The following is a 20,137-nucleotide window of genomic DNA, read 5'->3' on the forward strand; positions in this document are numbered from 1 at the left end:
TGCACTGGAGCCCTGGGTTGCTCCGTTTGCTTCGCTCCCCGCTGTTTGTCTGGTTTATCTGTGTGCGAATGTGGGGCCGCAGGGTGCTACCCACCGCTCTGCCTGCCCCACTCTCCGCCACTCTGAGTCCGGCCCTCTCGGTTTATCTGTGCGCGAATGTGGGGCCGCAGGGTCTGCTAGTGGTCAGACTTCCTGCCCTGTTTGTCCCACACTCCGCCAGTCTTGGTCCCGCCATGGCAACGCGAGTCCTTTCCACCTGGGCTGCCCATCTCCGCCCCTCTTACCGGTCTGGATGAATGTTTATTTTTTATTTCCTTGGTGTCGGACTTCCTTGCCTTTCAATTTTCTGTCAGTTCTGGTTGTGCGAGGAGGCTCAGTGTGTCTACCTATGCTGCCATCTTGGTTCTCAGATTGATTTTGCTCTTTAAATGCATGCTGATATGACAGCTGTCACAATACAATTTAACAAAATCATTTTGAATGAAGTTAAAGACAGCCAAGCACTACTTACAGCCATCATATGGAAAAAACTAAATGAACATTTTGGCCAACCCAATGAAACTATTTAATACCTTTAAGGATATACTGAGAAAAAGTGGGAAAAAAAACCACAACAGTTTCTTGTTACCAAAAATAGATGTCTTTAGATAAAAATAGTTTTAAAAACCCAAGCTGTGTAGATATTGCAGATAGTTCTAGTTATCTGGTTAATAGGCAAAAAAAACACTTAAGGTCTTCAACTTTAATCTTTTGTTCATTTTGTATTGCTGGAATTTTATATTCATTTCTTCTTGTTGGATCACTACATTAGATGATAGTAGAGATGGTAAACCAGCATTTACTCAGCCTCACCCTGTTTAGCCTTGGGAGAAGACCAATTCTCAGGTGGTGGACGGCTTGCTTTTGTCTTTGCCATCTTGTGGTTTAGGGTTTTCTAAACATCTGCAATGGTACTGACTCTGAAGTGGCTGCTGACCTTGAGTCTCCTCTCCTTGATTTTTCTTGTCTTCTTTACTGTCATCGTCTCTAGGCTGCCTTCAGCCAGGGGGACTCCTACAGGATGATAGTCTGTAACCCTGATACATATTTTATCTCAATGGTCTATGTTGCTCTCCTGCAAGCTGGTTGTCAGTACCTTCCATCGCTTCTTGAACAAGAGGATTAGAATATTGTGGTGATGCCCACAGGCTCTCCAGATGCAGTAAAGCTGACACTATGGCCTACAGTAAGGCCAGAGCTGTTGGATCTGCATTTGGGAGTACTCTCCTATTCCTCATTCTTTCCCCATTCTCACTGCTCTGGTCATTCTGGTAATCACATGGAGGACCCCTACCACATTTGTAGCATCTATAATGGTTACCTTCTGCTGCTTACTGAATGCCTTGCAGAAGAACTCTACCATGAACTGCAACATTTGCTGCCTCCGCAACTTCTCCTTCCACAACATCCAACTCCACAGTCTCTCCATTTTCTACACTGAGAAGGTAATTTCTAGGGTAATTTATGGCAGTTTGGTCTTTAGTAAGTTTGTTGAATGCAAAGCTAATATTTCTTGAATGATATTTTTGATGTCAGCCACTAACAAATTATGAAAGGTATTTTATAATAGCATACAAAAATATCAAGTACCTAGGAATTCAGATTTCTTGCATAAAGCTAGACATTAAAGAGTTTTGTAAAAATGTAAATGTATAGCAATCTCTGTGCATTGAATCTTCAAATAAAATTTGGGAGAATAAACATTTTTACAATATTGAGTCTTCTAATCTATGAATTCATCGTCTCTCTCATCTATTTGTCTTATTCGATGCACTTTAATAAAATTACAGAGTTTTACTTGTAGAAATCATGCTGTTCTTAGATATTTTCTAGGTACTTGATATTTTTTATGTTACACAGAAATTAAAAAGACATGCACTCAAATTTTATGGTTTCATACAATTAATAATTTTTCCTGATTAATGAAGGAATTGTTAAACGGAACTGGCATTTTTCAAACTGTGGTACATTGTGGTGAGCACCGCAGTGAGTACTGTAACAGTCTGGTTCCACTGCCCAGATTCATATGAACACACTGGTAGTTTTACCACCATTGCTTTTGCACTATCAGTGCAAATGTAAACTCAGTGAAAAAAAGCAAATAATGTCTTGTAAAAAGTTGTGACCTCATGAAATCCTATAAAGGCCTTAGAGATTCCTAGGAGTAGCAGACTATCCTGCTATAGAAAAAGCATGCCCACGTGCATCAGCAAACATCTATAGAAATATTTGCAGAGCATTGCAAATATGGAGGCTACTATTATTTCAAAGAGTAGTCCCAAATTAGAAATAACCCAATAGTCCTTCAACTGTAAAATTAATAATAAAATACACTCATTAATGGAATACTATATAGCAATGAAAATGAAATACCTATAGCTACATGAAACAGTATGCAATAATACCACAACCAAGGCACCCACACTGGTGGCAGGTGGAGGATACATGTGAGAGTTCAGGGACTGTGAGGAGAGAGAATGAGCTTTATTCACCTTAGATCCAGGCATGAGCAAGGTTCCAGCAACAGAGGACCAGATTTTCATCTCATTGGGCCTGGGGAAAAGTTGGAGACTTTTCTGGTTTTCAGAGAGGTGGAGGAAGCTTAGATAGCAGGCCATAGACCTTCTTGGAGAAGGGCTCTAACTGCCTGCTTTGTGTAGTTTTAAAAGGTGGATCTGCCTGATCTTCAAACTTCTAGAGGTCCAGAAGTTCTGGGATCTATGTTGGTAGAATTTCCCAAAGCACCTTCTGTGGGTAGAAACGGAATTATCTTCCTCAAGCCTTAACAGATGGATAATAATTATCAATTCAATCACCTCTCTTCAAAAAACCAGAAATTATTGTGTGTCCCACTGATTGTTGATTTGATACCGCTAGTAGAGACTCCAACAGCCTGCCCTATCTGGGGATCTACTTAATGATAAGATCACTGAGTATACAGGGGGTGTGAGCTAATGTCTGAAATTTACTTTGAAATGTAGAAGTTATGGTTTGAATTGCATATCACCAAAATCCATAGGTTAAAGTACTACCCAAGAGTACCGCCAAAGTGACCTTATTTGGAGACAGGGTCATTAGAGAAGTCAAACAGTTAAAATCAGGTCATTAGCGTGGGCATAATCCAATATGACTGGTGCCCTCATAAAACGGGAAAATCTGGACAAAAACACATAGAGGGATGACAGTGTGAATAGGCACAGGGAGAAGACAGTCATCTCCAAGCCATGGAGAGAGGCCTAGAACAGTTTCTTCCCTAGAGCCCTCTGAAGGAGCCAACCTTGCTGACACCTTGATCTCAGACTTCTGGCCTCCAGAATGGTGAGAAAGTACATTTCTGTTGTTTAAGCCACCTGGTCTGCAGTGCTTTGCTAAAGCAGCCCTGGGAAACTAACACAGTTGGACTGATGGGTGGTTAAAGGTTTAAATAGATAGACGGATACATGATGAGACAAGTATAGTAAAGTGTTAATGATAGGTAGAATCGAGGTGCTGAGTTTAGGGGTTTTCACTGTAAACTCTTCCAACTTTGCTGTATGTTTGAAATTTTGAAAAATTTTGGAGGGAAAATGTTCTCTTAGAACAAAGAAAAGATAACTTCATTACAAGTAGTAGCTCCATTCCTAGAAGTTCAATGACTACACAATCCCACGGAAAAGATCAATGGAGCAAGCTCCACAGTAACAAAGGCATTTCACACACACACACACACACACACACACACACACAATAACTGCAACCTAACCCTGGACCAGATACTGAAACTTAGTCTTCAGATCCAATTGGCACAGTGCACACATGAGTCATAAGCTTAAGTGAATCAACACTAGTTATTTTCAGGACACTATTGTGATGGGTTCTTCCCTGGGCTTCTTCCCATTAGAGCTGTCTAAGGGCTACATTTCTCAGCTGAATACAGAGACAATTATTAAAAAAAAAAAAAGACTTAAGATGGCGGCGAGTTAGGTGAGAGCCGAGTCCACTTCCCCCTGCCCATGGGTGAAACACCAACCCAATCCAAAAAGGAACAAAGTGAACAGCCAACAGTACCCCAACGTTTATGAACATAGGAGACCAAAAGGTATAGAGGACACTGAAAAAACAGATGGTAAGGGGATTCCTTCAGGACAAAAAGGTCCCTGGGACCAGCACGGGGACCAAGGCAACTGCAGCCCCAGGCCCACACCTGCCAGGCCTGCCTCAGGACTCCTGGGAGAGAGCCAGGTTAAGGGCTTCCTCCCCTGCCAAACAAGGCTTGAGCAGTACCAAGAGAGACCTGGTTGCTTGAAGTCGCAGGAAAGGGAATAAGGGCAAACTGGTAAATCCACGGAGACAGTGGGCGCTGGCTGGGGAGAGTGGAGAGTTGGGCCATGTGGGGCCCTGACCCAGACAGTCCCAGTCTAGCTGGAGAGGTGGGCTGTGTGAGAGGACAGGCCCTTCCTTTTATGGAGTGGCAGGATTGAGCAGGAGGATTTTGCCAAAAAGAAAAAGACCCTCAGGGACACTTGGGGGAATTCTCCTGCAGCAGCAGCTCCAGTCTCCTCTCCACCCTGCTGCCTATTGCTCCCACAGGTCTCTGGGAGGAGGGGTATCAAGCCCAAATCCTAAGTCCAGGGGGAGAGTGCACACTTCGAGGGAGGGAGGGTGGACTGAGACCACAGGCACCTGGGAGAGTGCAACTCAAGGAAGGCTCCGTGCACACTCACACCCATAGCCCAGAGGAGGGTGGGTGCCTGAACTTGTGGGTCCAGGGGCCGCTGAAGAGCTGGGCAGGAGGCTGCTCAGAGTGCTGGTCTGGGATGGAGAAGAGCTCTGCTAGGCCCCCTGAGTTGGCTGCAGCCAAAAAGAGCAACAAAACTGGGTCAGCCAGTGTGAAGCCAGCAGGCTTGTTTTTATTTTCTTTTTTAAAGTAATTCTTTAGTATTATTTTTTTATTAGTGTTTCTTTTAACACTTCCGTCCTTTCTTTCTTTCTTTCTTTCTTTCTTGTTCTACTCCTTCCTTCTCTCCATTTATATCTCTTTTTACTTCCTTCTTTTTTTTTCTTTTTTCTTTTTTTTTAAATCCCCACAAGTGAGACAATAAAACCTGGAACTGTGAAAAGACCAGAGTTGAACCCAAAGAGGGGCATCCCAACATCTGAGACAGTGAAACAAATTTCACTTTACTACTCCAGAGAACTTGCAAGTTATTGTGTATATGTATTATTATTTTTTTCATTCTTCTTACATCACTCATTTTATTAGTATTTTTGTATCTCTCTTCTTTCTGTTTAGTCTTCTTCCCTTGACTGGTTAATTTGCATTGTTTGCCCAGTTTGCCTTGTTCTGTCTTTCACAGTGTATTGTTAATTGACTGTCTTTCACTTCACTTGTGTTCCATTAGCACACTACTCTAGGACATATACTCCCTATTTTAGTTATCCAGATCACATAGATTCTGTCATATGATTGTTGCTCCATTACTATTGTAAATAATAGCTGTTCCATACATCTGTAAATACTACACAGAACCTGTCCCAGATCTCAGCCTACTTCACAGTTTCCTGAACTTTATTACTGGTGTGATTAAATCTATTCTCTCACACATTACACCTATTTTCTACACTTTACTCTCACTTTACCTCATAATCTGACCTCCCACAAGCTCATAGCTTTCTAGATCCAACTCACAATCCTCCCCGCCCCCCAAAACAAGAGTCTTATCTTCTTTCCAACCTTTCTAAAAAGTGGCTAGGTCGGTGAATTATCACACTTAACACTATACATATCCAAAGGATCTCCTATCTCTTTTCTAAGGGCTGGTACTTTAAATATCATATAATACACTCCTTCTCTCTTAAACCATTTCGCCTTCCCTCTACAACCTATCACAAAAAAAGAGTAGGTAGAAGACGTGAACACCAGGATACCTCCTGGAAGAGGAAACCCACCAACAAAGGAACCACCAACAGCTAAGAATAGTAGAAGGTGAAGGAGAGAGTGGAAGTCATACTAACTCAACCCAGGACCTATCTGGAAATACAACTAAATAGTGAAGAAATTACGCAGAACAAACAACCGAACAAGAGCAAGAGAAAAGCCTCAAAACCTTGTACATATGGAAGAAACAGCCCCAACACAACCTGCTCACACCTGTACAACAGAAAGCAACAGGTGGGGGACAGACTGACCCTCAGATAACCAGCTGGTGGGAAAGACCCACCAAAGAAAGACCCAACAAGAACCAAAAACCAAAGACATACACAGAGCCAACATAAACCACAGCCAAAGATCAGTAAGATCGGGAGATCAAGGAGACTGTACCACTGAATCTCACAGGTATTCTACCACAGAAGATTACACCATAAATCCAGGGGGTCAGAACAGAGCAACTTAAGAAGCAGAGGCTAACAGGAAGAGTCTCCCAAACAATGGGAAGACAAAGAAACAATTCCCAAATGAAAGGAAGGGAGGAAGTCTCAGAAAAAAAACGCTAATGAAAAAGAGGCAAGTGAACTATCAGACATTGAGTTCAAAGAATTGGTTATAAGGAATCTTAATGAGCTCACACAGAATTACCAGAAACTACAGGGAAACTACAATGAACTCACTGCAAACTATATCAACATGAAAAAGGAAATAGAAACTATCAAAAAGGGCCAAGAGGAAATGACGAATACAATTTCTGAACTGAAGAACACAGTAGAAGGAATCAAAAGCAGACTTGATGAAGCACATGATTGGATCAGCGAGCTGGAGGACAAAGTAGAAAAAAACACCCAGAAAAAGCAAGAAAAGGAGAACAGGCTCAGAAAGAATGAAGAGGGATTAAGGGAAATGCAGGACAACATGAAATGTAATAATAGCCGTACAATAGGGATACCAAAAGGAGAAGAAGAAGAGCAAGGGATAGAAAACCTGTTTGAAAAAGTAATGATGGAAAGTTTCCCTAATCTGATGAGAGAAAAAGTCACCCAAATCCAGGAAATGCAGAGAGTCCCAAGCAAGAGGAACCCAAAGAGGCCCACTGCAAGACACATCATAATTAAAATGGCAAAATTCCAAGACACAGAGGGAATCTTAAAAGCAGCAAGGGAGAAACAGGAAGTAATATACAAGGGGGCCCCAATGAGGTTAGCAGCTGACTTCTCAATGGAAACACTCCAAGCCAGAAGAGAATGGCAAAAAATATTCCAATTAATGAGAACCGGAGGCATGCAACCAAGGTTACTTTGCCCAGCAAGGCTCTCAATCAAGGTAGAAGGCCAAATAAGGAATTTCCCAGACAAAAGAAGTCTAAAAGAATACACCTCCACCAAACCAGCTCTGCAAGAGATGCTAAAGGGACTGCTTTAAGGAAAGGAAGGAAAACAGAGAGAGAGAGGAACACAGGCACAAAAAATGGGCAAAGAATAAGTACTTATCAATAATAACCTTAAATGTAAATGGATTAAATGCTGCAATCAAAAGACATAGAAGAGCTGAATGGGTAAGAATGCATGACCCACACATATGCTGCCTACAAGAGACCCACCTCAGGACAGAACACCTACACAGACTGAAAGTGAAGGGCTGAAAATAAATTTTTCAAGCAAATGGACAGGAAAATAAAGCAAGGGTAGCAATACTCATATCAGACAAAATAGACTTCAAAAGAAAGGCCATAAAGAGAGACCCAGAAGGTCACTTCATAATACTCAAAGGAAGAATCCCCCAAGAACACATAAACATTGTTAATATATATGCACCCAACATAGGAGCACCCAAATACACAAAGAAAATCCTGGAGGACTTCAAGAAAGATACTGACAGCAACCCAATCATAGTAGGGGATTTTAACACCCCACTCTCGAAGATGAACAGACCTTCCAAACAAAATATCAACAAAGGTATTGTGGCATTGAAAAATGCCCTAGATAAAATGGACTTAACTGATATATAGAGAGAGCCTTTCATCCCAGAGAAGCAAAGTGCACATTCTTTGTTAATGCACATGGAACATTTTCAGAGATAGACCACATGATAGGACACAAAACAAGCCTGAACAAGTTCAATAAAATTGAAATCATATCAAGCATTTTCTCTGACCACAAGGGACTGAAACTAGAAACCAACCCCAAGGAAAAAAACCCCAAACACTCAAAAACATGAAGACTGAATAGCATGCTATTAAACAAAGAATAGGTGAAGAATGAGATTAAGGAAGAAATCAAAATGTTTCTGGAAACAAATGAAAATGAACTCACACCAATCCAAAACCTATGGGACACAGCAAAGGCAGTTCTGAGAGGGAAGTTCATAACCATACAGGCCTACCTAAAAAGAATAGAAACATTTCAAATAAACAACCTAACCCTACACCTACAAGAACTCGAGGAACAAGAACAAAGACAACCCAGAGTAAGTAGAAAGAAGGAAATGACCAAGATCAGAGCAGAATTAAATGACATAGAGACTAAAAGCATAGTTTTAAGGATCAATGAATCCAGGAGCTGGTTCTTTGAAAAGATAAACAAAATCGACAAGCCCTTAAGCAGGCTCATCAAGAAAAAAAAAAGATAGGACCCAAATAAACACAATCAGAAATGAAAGAGGAGAGATTACAACTGATATCACAGAAATACAAAGGACTGTTAGAAATTACCACGAAGAACTGTATGCCAAGAAATGTGAAAACCTAGATGAAATGGACAAATTTCTAGAAAAATATAATCTTCCAAAACTGAATGAAGAAGAAGCAGAAAACCTGAACAGACCAATAACACCTGATGAAATTGAAACAGTAATCAAAACGCTTCCAACACACAAAAGCCCGGGACCAGATGGTTTCACAGGAGAATTCTACAGAGCACTTAAGGGAGATATAACCCCCATCCTCCACAGATTATTTCAAAAAATTCAAGAAGATGTGAGACTCCCAAACTTGTTTTATGAAGCCAACATCATCCTAATCCCAACACCAGATAAAGACACAACAAAGAAAGAAAACTTCAGGCCAATATCGCTGATGAACATAGACACTAAAATTCTCAACAAAATATTGGCAAACCGCATCCAGTAGTACATTAAAAAGATTATACACCATGACCAAGTGGGATTCATCCCAGGGATGCAAGGATGGTACAATATTTGCAAATGAATAAACATAACACATCACATAAACAAACAAAAGACAAAAATCACATGATCATATCAATAGATGCAGAAAAAGCATTTGATAAGGTAAGCACCCATTTCTGATAAAATCACTCAGCAAAGTGGGAATAGAGGGAGCATTCCTCAACATAATATAGGCCATATATGAGAGACTTACAGACCATACTCAATGGACAAAAGCTTAGAGCTTTCCCACTAAGATCAGGAACAAGACAAGGATGCCCTCTCTCACCACTCCTATTCAACATAGTATTGGAAGTCCTACCACAGCAATCAGACAAGAAAAAGCAATAAAAGGCATCCAAATTGGAAAGGAGGAAATGAAACTGTCACTGTTTGAAGATGACATGATAGTGTACATAGAAAATCCTATAGACTCCACCAAAACACTACTCGACCTAATAAATGAATTTGGCAAAACAGCTGTATACAAAGTCAATACTCAGAAATCAAAGTCATTCCTGTACACCAACAATGAAACAGCAGAAACAAATCAGGAAAAACATCCCATTTGATATAGCAACAAGAAAATTAAAGTACCTAGGAATAAACCTAACCAAGGAGGTAAAAAACCTGTACTCAGAAAACTACACAACACTGAAGAAAGAAATTAAGGAAGACACAAACAAATGGAAGCATGTACCATGCTCATGGATTGGAAGAATTAACATCATCAAAATGGCCATACTACCCAAAGCAATTTATAGATTCAATGCAATCCCTATTACAGTACCCATGACATATTTCACAGATATAGAACAAACATTTCAGAAATTTACATGGAACCATAAATGACCCCGAATATCTGCAGCAATTTTGAGAAAGAAGAACAAAGCAGGAGGGATCACAATACCTGATATCAAACTGTATTACAAGGCCACTGTAATCAAAACAGCCTGGTACTGGCATAAAAACATGCACATAGACCAATGGAACAGAACAGAGAGCCCAGAATAAACCCAAATCTCTACAGCCAATTAATATTTGACAAAGGAGGCAGGAGCATAAAATGGAGCAAAAACAGCCTCTTCACCAAATGGTGTTGGGAGATCTGGACAGCTACATGCAAAAAAATGAAACTTGATCACCAACTTACGCCATACCCAAAAATAAACTCAAGATGGATAAAATACTTAAATATAAGTCGTAACGCCATAAAAGTCCTAGAGGAAAACACTGGCAGGAAAATCTCAGACATTCCATGCAGCAACATCCTCACAGACATGTCCCCTAAAGCAAGGGACATAAAGGAAAGAATAAACAAATGGGACCACATCAAAATAAAAAGCTTCTGCATGGCTAAAGAAAACAGCATTAAAATGAAAAGAGAACCAACAGTATGGGAGAACATATTTGCCAATGATACCTCAGACAAGGGGCTGATCTCCAAAATATATAAAGAACTAACACAACTCCACTCCAGGATGACAAACAACCCAATTAAAAAATGGGCAAAGGACTTGAACAGACAATTCTCCAAGGAAGACATACAGAGGGCCCAGAGACATATGAAAAGATGCTCAGCATCACTAGCCATCAGAGAGATGCAAATTAAAACCACAATGAGGTACCATATCACACCAGTCAGAGTGGCCAACATAAACAAATGTTGGAGAGGATGCGGAGAAAAGGGAACCCTAGTGCACTGTTGGTGGGAATGCAGACTGGTGAGGCCACTGTGGAAAACACTATGGAATTTCCTCAGAAAACTAAAAATGGAACTGCCTTTTAGCCCAGTAATTCCACTGCTGGGATTATACCCTAAGAGCCCTGAAACACCAATCCAATAGAACCTATGCATCCCAGTGTTCATAGCAGCACAATTTACAATAGCCAAGTACTGGAAGCAACCTAAATGCCCATCAACAAATGAGTGGATCCAAAAACTATGGTACATTTACACAATGGAATTCTACACAGTAGAGAGAAAGGATGAGCTTATACCCTTTGTGAGAGCATGGATGGAACTGGAGAGCATTATGGTAAGTGAAATAAGCCAGGCAGTGAGGGACAAATACCATATGATCTCACCTTTAACTGGAACATAAGCAATAGAAGAAAAAAGCAAACAAAATATAACCAGAGACATTGAAGTTAAGAACAATCTATTAATGGGCAGAGGGGAAGGGGGAAGGAATAGTAGGGAGAAGGGTTTTCAGGAACTACTATAAAGGACACATGTTCAAAACCAAGGGGGAGGGTGGAAGCAGGGGACGGAGGTGGGTTTGGCTGGAGTGGGGTGGAGAGGTGGGGAGAAAATGAAGACAACTGTAATTGAACAACAATAAAATAATTTAAAAATTAAAAAAAAAAAAAACAGAAGAGGTTCCAGGGTTGTGGAGCAAAAAGGAAGGAGAGCAGAAGCAAGCTTCTCCCTCATTTTCGTCTCCCGGGAAGACTCGGAAAACACAGCAATAATGATGTTGGTCATCACCATTGCTGAGCAGGTGCTCTGAATGCACACATGTAAGTATCTCTCATTTACTCCTTTCATCAAACCTACAAGGTAAGTATCATTATTTCCATTTTACAAAAGACATGATAGAATGAGGCATCTGCCCAACCTCACAGGTAGTGAAACAGCCAGAATTTCCAAACTCAGCTTTTTCTGCCTCTGAAATCTTCATACTCCCCAACCCAACTCCTTGTTGTACTGGCCCTCTAAAATCAGGGATTTTAATGTACAAATCCCGGTCTCTTCATCAGACCCGAACCCCAGCTCTGTTCTCACTTTCACCATTGGTCAGCTGTCAAGAGAAACTAATGAGCACATTTCATCTGTTCAGCTTGCCTTCCTGGATGACTCTAGGCTCTTTCCTTGTTTCTTTCTTTTCTTTTTTGACTTTAAATTATTATTTTTATTTTTGATTACAGTTGACATACAATATTATATTAGTTTCAGGGTACAATCCAGTGACTACACACAACAAAACTTACCAACTGATCATCTCAGTAAATCTCATACCCATCAGACACCATACATAGTTATCACAATATTATTGACTATATTCCCTATGCTGTACTTTACATTCCCATACTATTCTCTAACTACCAATTTGCACCTCTTAATCCCTTCACTTTTTTCACCCACCCCCCAAACCTCCTATCTGGCAACCATCAAAGTATTCTCTGTTATCTATGAGCTTGTTTCTGTTCTACTTGTTCATTTATTCTGTTTTTCTTTAAGATTCATTTGTTGATAAATCTGTATTTATCATCATTTTATTATTCATATTTTTAAATTCTCCTCCTCCTCCTCCTCCTTCTTGTTCTTTTTCTTAACCCTTTAACATTTCATGTAATACCAGTTTGGTGGTGATGAACTCCTTTAGATTTTTCTTGTTTAGGAAGCTCTTTACCTCTCCTTTGACTCTAAATGATAGCTTTGGTGAGTATAATAATCTTGGTTGTAGGTCCTTGCTTTACATCACTTTGAATATTTCTTGCCATTCTCTTCTGGCCTGCCAATTTCCTTTTGAGAAATCAGCTCATAGTCTTGAGGGAGATCCCCTGTAGATAGCTAACTGCTCTTCTATTGCTGCTTTTAAGGGTCTCTCTTTGTTTTTAACCTTTGGCATTTTAATGATGATGTGTCTTGATGTGGGTCTCTTTGGGTTCATCTTGTTTGGGACTCTCCATGCTTCCTGGACTTGTATGTTTATTTCCTTCAATAGGTTAGGGACGTTTTCTGTCATTATTTTTCTACAAAGGTTTTCAATTCCTTGCTCTCTCTCTTCTCCTGACACCACTATGATGTGAATATTGGTATGCTTGAACTTGTCTCAGAGGCTCCTTATACGATCTTCATTTTTTTATTCATTTTGTTGTTGTTGTTTTGATTGGGTATTTTCTGCTTCATTATCTTCCAAATTGCTGATTTTATCCTCTGCTTTATCTACTCCACTATTGATTTCTTACAATATACTCTTCATTTTGGTTAAAGTATTTCTCATTTCTGACTGGTTCTTTTTAATGTTCTGTAGTTTTGTTTTTATGTTTCCTGTATCTTTGTTGAAGTTCTTATTAAGTTCATCTATTCTTCCCCTAAGTTCACTGAGCATCCTTAGAGCCAGTGTTTCGAACTCTGCATCTGGTCGATTGCTTGTCTCAATTTTGTTTAGTTCTTTCTCTGGAGTTTTGTTCTGTTCTTTCATTTGGGACATATTTCTTTGTCTCCTCATTTTGGCAGCCTTCCTGAGTTTGTTTCTATGTATTAGTAGAGCTGCAGCCTCACCCCACTACCCCACCATGTGGGCTGTGTACACCCTTCTGTTGCAGTTAAGTGTGGGGAACCATTCCAAGCGTGGGAAATGTGGCTCAGCCCCCACTTGGAAAACCAGTGGGGAACGAAGTAGGTGGGCAGGACCCACGTCCATGGATAAGTTCTCCAGTGGGAAATCAGGCCTACATTGTACTTAGACTGCTACGAGACTTGCTCTTGCTAAAACTCCCTCACCCTGAATTGAGGAAGCAAATGTTTACCGAGTATCTTTATCTTCCCAGAATCTGGGCTAGACCCCCCAGGTATGGGACAAAGCCTTTTCAACCATTTCTCCTTTTACATTGCAAATATCCTCCTTTGATGTACTCAGTGACTTCCTCTCCTGTGTCTGCAAAGATAACCACCCCAAACAAACCTATGAATAATAAATGAGGACCATCTTTGATGTAGGAGGCCTAGAAAAACAATAAAGCCTGTCCAGGCATGGGTGAAGCGGTCTCTCTCTAACTTGGAGAGTGGCCACGTAGCCCCTTTTCCCCCACCGGATTTCTATAGTCCGTGTGTATGTGTGTTTGAATACTGAAACCTCAACAGCAGATCTTGTGGGACAAGATCTGTATCAGTTAAGCTTTGATTGCTATTACCCCTGGCCTATCAGCTGCAAGTACTGGCTGTGATTGCCATGAAGCATCAGCTATGTAGCCGCCCACCCTATATAGCAGGACTTACTTCAGTGGGGCACTGGTGCATGTGTGTCACTCATGAAGTGTGTCACTCATGAAGATGGTTGAATACTGCTCCAGCATGGTCTGAAGCTGTCCACTGGGTGTACTGCCTCTGGGGCCTCCCAGGATGTGCAGGCCAAGATCAGCCACCACCTATGTTCTGCCTGGGGGCCACCCAGCATGAGCTACAATGTGTTCTACAGATGGCTGCTGCTTGTGCAGGGCTTGGGAATGACCAGGAGAGGCCAAGTTATGAATCAAGGCTGGCTTCCACTTGTACTTGGGCCTGGGGCCACTTACCAGAGATAAAAGATTCACCAACACCAAATGCTGCTTGTTTGAGAGATTTTAGGAGCATTTGAAGCATGAGCCAAGACAGGCCATTGGTATGGAAAAGCCACTGAAAAAGGCTTGGATGGGCCTGCAAGTTGGATGGGTGGGGTCTTGGGAACTCACTAGGCCAGGGCAAACAGTGATAGCCAGGTTGATGGAAACTCAGATATGGTGCCCACCTGCCAGCTCTGTGGGGGAGGGCTCAGCAAAAGAAAATGACCTCTGACAGCACTTCTGTCAGGGAGAAAGCTGCCCCACAGCTCTCATTCTGATGCCAGATAACTCTATTCCTCCCTACTACATCCCTGGTGCCTTTTGAATGGCTGCTCCAGCTCTGGAGCTTAGAGTGAGTGGGTCTAAGTAAGTCCATGCATGGGCCCTTTTAGAGGAACTGGCTGGGATTCCAGAAGCCCTCTGTCTCCCTCAGCCACAATCCCTGCTGGTTTTTACAGCCAGAATTTACGAGTACTTCTCTTCCTGACACTGGACCCTGGGCTGGGGAGCCTGGTGTGGGGCTGGAAACCCTCATTCCTCAGCAGCTGAGATATTCTCCCAATTTTTATCTGCCACATGTGGGTGTGGAACCAGCCATTCCATTTCCCCAATCCCTCTACAGGGCTTGATGCTGCTTCTTCTTTATATCCCTACTTGTAGGACTCCAGTTCAGCTAGATTTCAGGCAGTTCTGAATGATGGTGTTATGTAGTTCAGTTGTAATTTTAATGTGGTTGTGGGAGGATAAGAGTACCACATTTACCTATGCTGCCATCTTGACCAGAAGCCTGATCCTTTCTTGTTTCAGCTACCTAATCTCAGAGCAAGAAGTCCCAGACATCCCTGGGTTCTTGCCCCCCTTTTCCTAAATTACTGGATGTGTAGGAATGTCATTGGGGGGTAAGGCAACCTGTCCATAGCAAGAGTCTCTCTCTGCAGAGGGATGACCTGTTCCTTTCACCTTTTAAAACTATATTGTTATTAGTCCTTTGTTATAAAAGTAAAAATACTCTTTGTAATATAGGTTTTATGGAGACACCGTATGGGGCAAAGGCTAAGGATAGGAGAAAACAATACAGGTTTATATCATTCAAATAAAAGCAACACAGTATTTCACAGATGAGTTATCATTTAGTTGATCATTCCCTTACTAATGGACAGTCAGGTATGTTCCAGGGTGGGGTTTTTTTTTGTCATTAGAACCAATAGTGAAATAAGCAAATATAATATATTTATACACTGGTATTACTTTTCTCTTAAGAGAGTATCTCCAAAGAGGAATTTCCAAGTCAACATGTAGGAATGCATTGTGTGTGGGTGTGGGTGTTTGAAATGCCATTGTTACTGTGGAGCTTACTCCATTGATCTTTTCTGTGGGATTGTGTAGTCATTGAACTTCTAGGAATGGAGCTACTATCTGTAATGAAGTTAACTTTTCTTTGTTCTAAGAGAACATTATTGTAATGTTCTCTTTCCCTCCAAAATTTCAAATATACAGCAAAGTTGAAAGAGTTCTACAGTGAACACCCATAAACTCAGCGCCTCAATTCAACCTATCATTAACATTTTACTATACTTGTTTCATCACGTACCATCTATCTATCTAAACCTCTAACCATCCATCAGTCCAACTGTGTTAGTTTCCCTGGGCTGCTTTAGCAAAGCATCGCAGACCAGGTGACTTAAACAACAGAAATGTATTGTCTCTATACTTGTTTACAGCTTTTTAAATGTAAAATTTGCATGTAATAAAATACTCAAAAAAAGATATAAAGAGGGAGAAAAGACTGACTTGTTTCACACATGAACAGAGTCAAGAAGGAGACAATACCAAGATATTGAAAAGGTTAGTCATGCAAATCAAAGTGATATTCTCATGTCCATGTAGCTCTGTTCTGGAGCCATTGAGATAGGACAGGATCTGCTCTGAAAGTTTGTATGGCTGATAAGTCATCCACGTGTATCACAGAGGCCAATCTGGTTGGATGAGTGAGGCAGCAGGGGATGCACAGGAGACTGTAGAACCTACGAATCAGAGCAGTTATTTCTGAATCCCCTACCTTACAGGATGGGTCACCCCTAAACATCCCAGGCAAAAAAGCCTCCTGTATTTTAAAGACCCTTGAAACCCCTTCTATACTGCTGGCTACCCTGTCTCTTTCAAAAGGAAAGAAATACCCCAACTTTCTTGCTCACATGCTCACAGTCTTTATGGTCAGAAAACTCTCCCCTGAATTTCACTGGCCATTTTACTGCTCCCTTAAACTCTCTTTCCTTCATAGGAGCAGAAAACAGGAAGCCACACTTCTTTGAATAAAGCAGTCCTCACCAGACTGCAGGACACTTTTTCTGTCTTCCATGGAAAAGTTCCAACCTTAGAGGGTGCTTAACAGCTCTGCCCTGAACACCATCAAGCCGCTCAGTCCTGTCTGCCAGCTGTTCTCCACCCTTCATTCCACCAACACCACAGAGATGAGAGGAGGGGAGAACAGACAGCTTCTGCTGCTCGATTTGAGTTTGGGGACATGCCTCTGTTCACTGGTGCTACGAGCTGTGATTCTCCCAGTGTTCCCATCAGCCTTGGTCTTTAAAACTTACTGATTCTTTAGTCTCACCTGGTTCCCTGAACACCTTATTGCCAGCTTGTCACTCACCTTTTCTTTATAGCCATGTATTGTCATCACCTATCACCTTTAAGTCTGTGTCACTAGCCACAGTGGCCCTGGGGGGTGGTCATTGAAAACATCCCCTCTTCTTGAAAGTTGGCCAGCTCTTTAGGCTTAGCCACTTGCCTCCCATTACCCAAGGCTGAAAGCTGAAGTTGGTTTGGTTTTCTGTCCTTTGGAGAAATTGTCACTCCACGGCTCCACAGTTCAAAGCTGCTGCCCTGGGTTGGCCCTTCTGAATATATATCTATTGCATCACAAACTCCTTTGTTCCTGGCTGAGTCTCAACATTACTCAAATGTGACAATGCTCCCTTTGTTCTCCTCCTCCCAACACATCAGCATCAGCTTTTCCACACCACACCACCGTGAAAACCAAATTAGTAGTGGCCCGTTGGAAACTGATGTGTGATGCCTGAAAAACTTGCTCTACATGCAAAAGAAATGCCCATTATGGGCACCTTCTCTTGATTGTTTCAATATTCCTGAGGGCCTGTTGCTTTGATAGCTGTGCAAGTAATGAGCTATTAAGCTTTACTTACCTCTGCCAACTGCATGGTCATTTCTGGATTCGTGTAAGTTTCCCTAGAGTTTTAGACCGCCAAGCAAGGCTGTATCCTGAAGAGGTCATTGGGTCTACCCTTTTCCAACTTTCAGGCTAACCAAACCATCTATCCATCAACTGTCCAAGAAAAGGGGACATCTAGTATCCCTTCAATTCTCATAAGATCCCCCAATGAAGAAGGTGTTCCATTCCCATTTCATAGGTTTTAGAAATAAGGCTTAAAATTAACACAACTGTATCAAGTGATGGACTGGCTAGGAACCTAGAATTAGGACTATTTCATTTCTCCAGACTGTCCTTGCAGACTTAGAGAAAACAGTTCAAGGCAATCTTCCCTTCCTCTGCTTTTCAGCTATCCTTGACAAATAGGAATAGAACTTGAAAGGGGGTGTTTGATCCCAGAAGCCAACCAGAATCCCAAATCTTACCTCTGTGGAGCAGAGTTCCTTGTAGAATTGGGGAAGTGGGGAGCGTGGGGTGGGGGGGGGTGAAAAGTAATGACTGATGTGAACTAGCAAAAAATCCTCAAGACTTTGTTGAGGGCACAGTCCCCGTAAGCCAGGACTTTTCTCTCACTACCGAACATAGGGAAGGAGAATAGAGGTACATGTGAAATGCAGACTCACTGGTCTGGAGCCCAAGCTGCAGCTGCCCTGTTGAGGTCTTCCACACAGGGAGACAGCTAGGCTCAGGAGCCTGAGTCACAGGTGGAAGACTGCAGGGCTTCCTTGGAGAAGCTTCTGGATGCCCCTGGTACTCTACCTATCCTTTGCCTGCCTCTCTCTGTGAGATGAACCTCTCTGATTTTGGGGAGCAGGTCCCACTCTCTGAGCTGGAAGATAGGGGGCAACCTCCTCCATTTTGATTCCCAACTCCCAAATATCACTTCTGATGCATGTGGGACATTTGGGTTTGGGGGTGGGTTCGGCTGTACCTTAGTTCAGGCTGCTACAACAAAATACCATAGACTGGGTGGCTTATCAACAACAGAACCTTATTTATCATGGCCCCAGAGGCTACCTGTTCCAGATCATAGTGCCAGTATGGTTGAGTTCTGGTGAGAGCTTACTTCCAGATTTTAGGCAGACAACTTCTCCTTCTGTCCTCAAGTGGCAAAAAGAGAGAGGAGGCAAGTTTTCCTGACTCTTGCAAGGGCACCAATCCTCTCCAGGAGTGTTCTACCCTCATGACTGCATCTAATCCTAATTGCTTCTCCAAATCCTCACCTTCTAATTTCATCACATTGGGTGGCATTCATTTCAACGCTGAATTTGGGGAGGATACAAGCATTCAGCCACAACAGACTGGAAGGTTTTTTATTTTCCTTTTTCCTCCATTAGCAACAGGAGTTGCCCCCATAGCCAGGCTCTCTCTCATTTTGTTTGGACAGAGAAGCTCATCTGAAAAGCCCTGAAGGTTGTGTCCCCAGCCCTTGCAGCTACCCTCTGCCCCTCCCACTACCAAAGTGTGGCTTAGTTCTGTAACTTGGGAAGAGCATAAAACCAGGTCGGCCAGGGTTCCCATGACTTAAGAGAAGACAATAGTACAAGGGGAGGCGGAGACCTGAGGGTGAGGGATAGGAGAGGAAAGGGTGGGGGAGACAAAGGAAGCTAGAGGAAAGAGTGGGGGAAGAAAGAGCGGGAATGGAAAGAGAGAAGAGGAGGAAGAGTGATACATGCAAGGAAGGAATAGAGGGGGAGAGAAGGGCAGAGATGATAACAAGTGCTTGCTATGTGAACCCTATTCGTTGATGTTGGGGCCAGACTGTGAGTTTCTGGGCTGTTGCTGGCTCAGGCCTGGCTGAAGCTGACAATATTTTCCTGGGGCTGATCCAGACTGAGCAGCAGAAAATAGAAGCTGTTCTAATAGTATTTATAGTATTAATAAATAAAAAAAGCTAATGTTGAGGGTAATTAGGGTTGAAATAAAAGCTCACTGCAATGAGAAAGAAACCATTCCACTGCCCATTTCACTTCAATTTTTGTCTAGCAAGGAAACTTTAAATCCTCAGAAGCCATATGTTCATGTAAGCCCCAACTTTGGGCATCTCAGAGGCTGTCAATCCCCTCACTTTACAGAGAGGGCTCAGGAAAAGTACGTAATTTTCTCAGCACCACTCAGTAAATTAGTAACAGAATCTGACCCAGGGAAGTCTTGCCTCGCAATTTGAGCAGCAACTGCATATTGCCGAGGTTCTGGACACTCTGGAGCAGCTCCGAGCTCTGAGCACTCATCCCAGCCTCCCCTCAGCCCAGCAGGAGAGGCTTGTGCTTTAGAGTCTCCTCCGTGGGAAGAGCTTTGAGAACTGTTGCATTGGAAGAACCAAGTCATTGCTCCCTTGAGGTAGCAGGATTCACTGGGAGCCTCCCTCCCAGCTGTAGGAGGTGTCGTGAAAACAAGAACTCTCTGCATCAGCTCAAGATTCCAAGAAGCCACGGCTCAGAGAGCCTGGCTCTCACTAC

At 42.2% G+C, this 20,137-nt stretch overlaps 1 pseudogene; it reads right to left on the bottom strand.

Annotated features, from left to right (window-relative positions):
- Positions 1-838: 838 nt before the first annotated feature.
- Positions 839-19,909, bottom strand: LOC112314244 (Y-box-binding protein 1 pseudogene; annotated as a pseudogene).
- Between the last annotated feature and the right edge of the window lie 228 nt (positions 19,910-20,137).

Source organism: Desmodus rotundus, chromosome 5 (assembly GCF_022682495.2).
Source record: "Desmodus rotundus isolate HL8 chromosome 5, HLdesRot8A.1, whole genome shotgun sequence".
Lineage (NCBI taxonomy): Eukaryota > Metazoa > Chordata > Mammalia > Chiroptera > Phyllostomidae > Desmodus > Desmodus rotundus.